The sequence below is a fragment of the Sinocyclocheilus anshuiensis genome, unplaced genomic scaffold (genome assembly GCF_001515605.1).
Source record: "Sinocyclocheilus anshuiensis isolate Anshui unplaced genomic scaffold, SAMN03320099.WGS_v1.1 scaffold965, whole genome shotgun sequence".
Classification (NCBI taxonomy): Eukaryota; Metazoa; Chordata; class Actinopteri; order Cypriniformes; family Cyprinidae; genus Sinocyclocheilus; species Sinocyclocheilus anshuiensis.
In genome coordinates this window covers 20,806-27,025 of record NW_015557096.1, presented here as the reverse complement: position 1 = coordinate 27,025, position 6,220 = coordinate 20,806, and the positions used below count along the sequence as shown (strand labels likewise).

The following is a 6,220-nucleotide window of genomic DNA, read 5'->3' as shown; positions in this document are numbered from 1 at the left end:
TGTGAGTGTGTGTGTGTGTGTGTGTGTGTGTGTGCGTGTGCATCTGCTGATCTGCGCGTTTGCGTTCAGAGACCTTCACAGATTGTCCCTGCACCTGGATGAGGCGCTGAAACAATAACAAATACATATAATACGCAGCGTTCAACCAAACATGACATTACCATTGTGAGTAAGAACCGTTGAGTCAAGGTTTAGAAGTTTCTTTAACATTCCTAAAGTTGCTATTCAATGCTACAATGCTATTCACTCAGAATTCTGTCATGTTTACTCGGCTTCATGTTATTCTAAATGCTTTCTTTACCATTTTTTCCATTATAGGAACAGTTCACCCAAAAATTTGCTGAAAATATCCTCACCCTCAGGCCATCAGAGATGTAGATGAGTTTGTTTCTTCATCAGATTTGGAGAAATGTAGCATTGCATCAGTGTCTCAGCAATGGATGCTCTGCAGTGAATGGGTGCCGTCAGAATGAGAGTCCAAACAGCTGATAAAAACATCACAATAATCCACAAGTAATCCACAGCACTCCAGTCCATCAGTTAACATCTGGAGAAGACACACGCTGAAACAAATCCATGTGATGCAATGCTACATTTCTCCAAATCTGATGAAGAAACAAACTCAAACTCTTGGATGGTCTGAAGGTGAGGATATTTTCAATTTAGGGGTGAACTGTGACACATGTTTGCATGAGGTTCACTCTCGTCTTTTCTCTTTCTCTTATCAGCCAGTCAGGAAGGGAGAGACTGCAGTTTTGCCGACCCTGCTTTCGTGGTTTACTCCTCTGTCGCTTCCTTTTACGTGCCCTTCATTGTGACCCTGCTGGTGTATGTGCAGATCTGTGTGGTGCTGCGCAGACGGGGCAGACGCACCGCACCTTCACGCAGGCACGGCCTCCATCCAGAGCCCAGAGATGGACAGAGATCCCGCAAGGTGTGCTGGGAAAGAAATTAATACTTTTATTCATCAAGGACACATTAAATTGATCAAAAGTGAGAGTAAAGACGTTTATAATGTTACAAGTCAAGTCACCTTTATTTAGATTGTACTAGATTGTGTCAAAGCAGCTTTACAGTATTAATTAGGAAAATAGTGTGTCATTGCAAAAGGACAATAGTAAACACTCAATTTTCAGTTAAAAGCAGTTCATCATTGAATTCAGTGATGTCATCGTCCAGCTCAGTTTAAATAGTATCTGTGCAATCAAGTCGACGATAAGCCAGAGGCGACAGCGGCAAGGAACCAAAACTCCAACGGTGACAGAATGGAGAAAAAAACCTTGGGAGAAACCAGGCTCAGTCGCGGGGCTCCTCTGACCAGACGAAACCAGCAGGTTGACCCATGCTGCAGCAAAGTCACATTGTGCAGAGGACTCAACTGGTTCCTGTGGTCTTGTCCCGGTGGCCGTCTAGGAGACAAGGTCTTCACTGGGGATCTGTCTCTGGGGCTCATCTAGTTGTCCTGGTCTCCGCTGACATTCAGGGCTGTAGAGGCCTCCTCTAGGTGCTGATCCACCATCTGATCTGGATACAGACTGGATCTGGTGGCTACGGTGACCTCTGAATAAGAAAGAAACAGACTAATATTAGCGTAGATGTCATTCTTCTTACGATGTAACAAGTACATTGTGTGTTATGGGAAGTGTTCCCGGTTCCGGTTGACGTAATTAATGCAGCCTAACAATCCTTTAACGGATTTGAATATTAGAAATGTGTTAGTGTGTTATGTGTAAGCCAGGTTAAAGAGATGGGTCTTTAATCTAGATTTAAACTGCAAGAGTGTGTCTGCCTCCCGAACAATGTTAGGTAGGTTATTCCAGAGTTTGGACGCTAAATAGGAAAAGGATCTGCCGCCCGCAGTTGATTTTGATATTCTAGGTATTATCAGATTGCCAGAGTTTTGAGAACGCAGTGGACGTGGAGGACTATAATGCAATAAGAGCTCGTTCAAATACTGAGGTGCTAAACCACTCAGAGCTTTATAAGTGATAAGCAAGATTTTAAAATCTATAGGAGAGTTTGTTTATTAAGCGTGCAGAACAACCACCCAATAAAGCATTACAATAATCTAACCTTGAGGTCATGAACGCATGAATTAGCGTTTCTGCATTTGACATTGAAAGCATGGGTCGCAAATTAAGATATATTTTTTAGATGCAAAAATTAGGTTTTACAAATGCCAGAACCGTGGCTTTCAAATGAAAGATTGCTATCAAAGTTTTCTAGTCTATTCAAAAGACTGTTGTGGTCAATAGTGTCGAACGCAGCGCTAAGATCCAGTAGCACTAATAGAGAGATACAACCACGATCAGATGATAAGAGCAGGTCATTTGTAACTCTAATGATTTACAAAAGATTTCTATTTAAAATAAATGCTGTTATTCTGAACTTTCTATTCTTCTGTGAATCCTGAAAAATAAAATGTATCACAGTTTCCACAAAAACATTCATCAGCACAACTGTTTTCAACATTGATAATAATCAGAAATGTTTCTTGAGCAGCACATCAGCATATTAGAATGATTTCTGAAGATCATGTGACACTGAAGACTCGAGTAATGATGCTGAAAATACAGCTTTGATCACAGGCATAAATTACATCTTAACAGATATTCACATAGAAAACAGCTATTTTAGATTATAATAATATTTCACAAATTTTACTGTATTTTTGATCAAATAAATGCAGCCCTGGTGAGCAGCAGAGACTGTTTCAGAAACATTCTTACTGACCTCAGTTTTTTGTTTTGAATTCTCCACTCTGTAAAAGGCTTTATTTATTATAATAATATTGATGATGATGATTACTACTATTATTATGGTAGGGCATTATTTTACATCTGTTCAGAGAATGGCTGAATTCGATTTATTTCATGTTTATTCGTATAACACTTTTCACAATAGTTTCAAACCAACGTTTACAGAAAATGCATGTTTCTACATTACAATTAAGAGTCGAATGAATCGTTTATGAATCAATATATTTCACATGCTTTCATGCTTTTAATAGTTTCTCCTTCTTCTTGTTTGTCAGAATAAATGCACTCATCCTGAAGATGTGAAGTTGTGCACTTTAATAGTGAAGCCTGCTCCACAACGCAAGAAAGTGTGAGTGTGTGTGTGTGTGTGTGTGTGTGTGTGTGTGTGTGTGTGTGTGTGTGTGTGTGTGAATCAGCCTGTTCTCTGTGACAGACGCTGGTGAAGGAGGCCGTGGTTCATCCTCTGGATGTGGAGCCCGTGTGTTTTCTGAGTCCGGACAGAGATCAGCCTCCGCAGCAGCAGTCGTCCGGTCGCGCTAAAATCTCCCTGTCGGTGTCGGTGGCTCCCTGTCCCGCGCCGCTGGAGAACACACACACACGCCACGGATGGAGGGATAGAAATGCAGACAGAGAGAAAGGAGCGGCAGCGAAGGAGAGAGCGAGAGGAAGACTGTCGCAGCAGAAGGAGAGGAAGGCCACGCAGATGCTGGCCATCGTTTTAGGTGAGATTTTGAAGATTAATTTTGCAGAATTAAACTTGCAATTCTGAGAAAAGAGTCATGATTGTGCGATACAAATTCTTTCTAGCGATTTCTAGTTTGTCTCGCAATTCTGACCTTTTTCTCTGAATTCTCAGTTTACATCTCACAATTCAGTTTTTTTTCCGCCACAAAAATAAATACTATTCAGTTTTTCTGCTTCAAAATTTCACATTTAATTCAGTGTGTTACTTGCCGTTTCTTCGTAATTATTTTTCACATTTTTATTTAATTATATTAGATTTTTTAAATGTTTTTTTTTTCAAAGTAAATCCTACAAACACATTTACATTCATTTAGCTTTTATCCAAAGCGACATACAGATGCAGAAGCCGTTGTTTTTCGTCTCTCTAGAAAAACACAATTTTGACTTGCATTTTTTTCCCCCTCTTTCTGAGTTTACGTCTCACAATTTTGTTTTTTGTTTTTTTGTTTCCACCACAAAAAGCAATACTATTCAGTTTTTCTACTTGAAATTTTCATGTTTGATTCAGTGTGTTTTTTGCCGTTTCTTGAGAGATGCAGAGGTTGTTGTTGAAGTTGTGTTCACTTGTTTTTCGTCTCTGCAATGGCTGTGTTTTCCGCAGGCGTCTTCATCATCTGCTGGCTTCCTTTCTTCCTGACACACGTTCTGAAGGCACACTGCGGCAGCTGCTGCATCTCTCCGTCGCTCTACAGCGCCGTCACGTGGCTGGGTTACCTCAACAGCGCTGTCAACCCCGTCATCTACACCACCTTCAACATCGAGTTCCGCAGGGCCTTCATTAAAATCCTGCACTGCTGACAGACAGAACAGAAGAAACTAACACCGATCGAGAGACACGGTGAAAAGGCTTTGTTTGTGGAACGGATTGTCTGAAACCGTTGCGAGCGGCAGATGTTTAGTCACTCTTTTTACAGTACTGACATTAAAGAAGTAGCTCGTCCAGAAATGAAAAGTCATCATTTGCTCCCCTCATATCCAAACCCGTGTTATTTTAGTTCGTCTGTGAAACACAGTGGGGACACGCTGACATCATGATGCTTTTAATCGAACGCGATCATAAATGCATGCACATTCTGACTTACTTTCTCGAAATTCTAAGTTTATATCTCGCAATTCTGTTTGTCTCGCAATTCTGCATTTTTATCTCGCAATTTTGCGTTTATCTTCCAATTCTGCGTTTATCTCGCAATTCTGCATTTGTTTCGCAATTCTGCATTTACCTCACAATTCTGCATTTGTTTCGCAATTCTGTTTCTCGCAATTATGCCTTTATGTTTCGCAATTCTGCGCTTATGTTTTGTAATTCTGTGTTTGTCTCGCAATTCTGATTTATATCTCGCAAATCTGTGTTTATCTCACAATTCTGCATTTGTTTTGCAATTCGGCATTTGTTTTGCAATTCTGTTTCTCGCAATTCTGCATTTATGTTTCACAATTCTGTGTTTGTCTCGCAATTCTGTATTTGTTTCGCAATTCTGACTTTATATCTCGCAATTCTGACTTTATATCTCGCAATTCTGCGTTTATCTTACAATTCTGCATTTATCTCACAATTCTGCGTTTGTTTCGCAATTCTGCATTTATCTCGCAATTCTGCGTTTATCTTACAATTCTGCGTTTATCTCGCAATTCTGCGTTTGTTTTGCAATTCTGACTATATCTCGCAATTCTGACTTTATATCTCGCAATTCTGCGTTTATCTTACAATTCTGTGTTTATCTCGCAATTCTGCATTTATCTCGCAATTCTGCATTTGTTTCGCAATACTGCGTTTATGTTTCGCAATTCTGACTTTATATCTCGCAATTCTGCGTTTATCTTACAATTCTGTGTATATCTCGCAATTCTGCATTTATCTCGCAATTCTGCATTTGTTTCGCAATACTGCGTTTATGTTTCTCAATTCTGACTTTATATCTCGCTATTCTGCGTTTATCTTACAATTCTGTGTTTATCTCGCAATTCTGCATTTATCTCGCAATTCTGCATTTGTTTCGCAATACTCTGCATTTGTTTCGCAATTCTGACTTTATATCTCGCAATTCTGACTTTATATCTCGCAATTCTGCGTTTATCTTATAATTCTGGGTTTATCTCGCAATTCTGCATTTGTTTCGCAATTCTACGTTTATCTCGCAATTCTGCGTTTATCTTACAATTCTGTGTTTATCTCGCAATTCTGCATTTGTTTCGCAATTCTACGTTTATCTCACAATTCTGCGTTTATCTCACAATCCTGCATTTGTTTTGCAATTCTGCGTTTGTCTCACAATTCTGCATTTATGTTTCATAATTCTGACTTTATATCTCGCAATTCTGACTTTATATCTTGCAATTCTGACTTTATATCTCGCAATTCTGTTTATCTCGCAATTCTGCGTTTATCTCGCAATTCTGCGTTTATCTTGCAATTCTGCGTTTGTTTCGCAATTCTGCGTTTATCTCACAATTCTGCATTTGTTTCGCAATTCTGACTTTATATCTCGCAATTCTGCGTTTATCTCGAAATTCTGCATTTATCTTACAATTCTGCGTTTATCTCGCAATTCTGCATTTGTTTTGCAATTCTGACTTTATATCTCGCAATTCTGCGTTTATCTCGAAATTCTGCATTTATCTTACAATTCTGCGTTTGTTTCGCAATTCTGACTTTATATCTCGCAATTCTGACTTTATATCTCGCAATTCTGACTTTATATCTCACAATTCTGACTTTA

General features: G+C 39.3%; 1 pseudogene; it reads left to right on the top strand.

Moving 5' to 3' along the window:
* Positions 1-4,301, top strand: part of LOC107677405 (D(2)-like dopamine receptor) — a 21,263-nt pseudogene extending 16,962 nt beyond the window's left edge.
* The last annotated feature ends 1,919 nt before the right edge of the window (positions 4,302-6,220 follow it).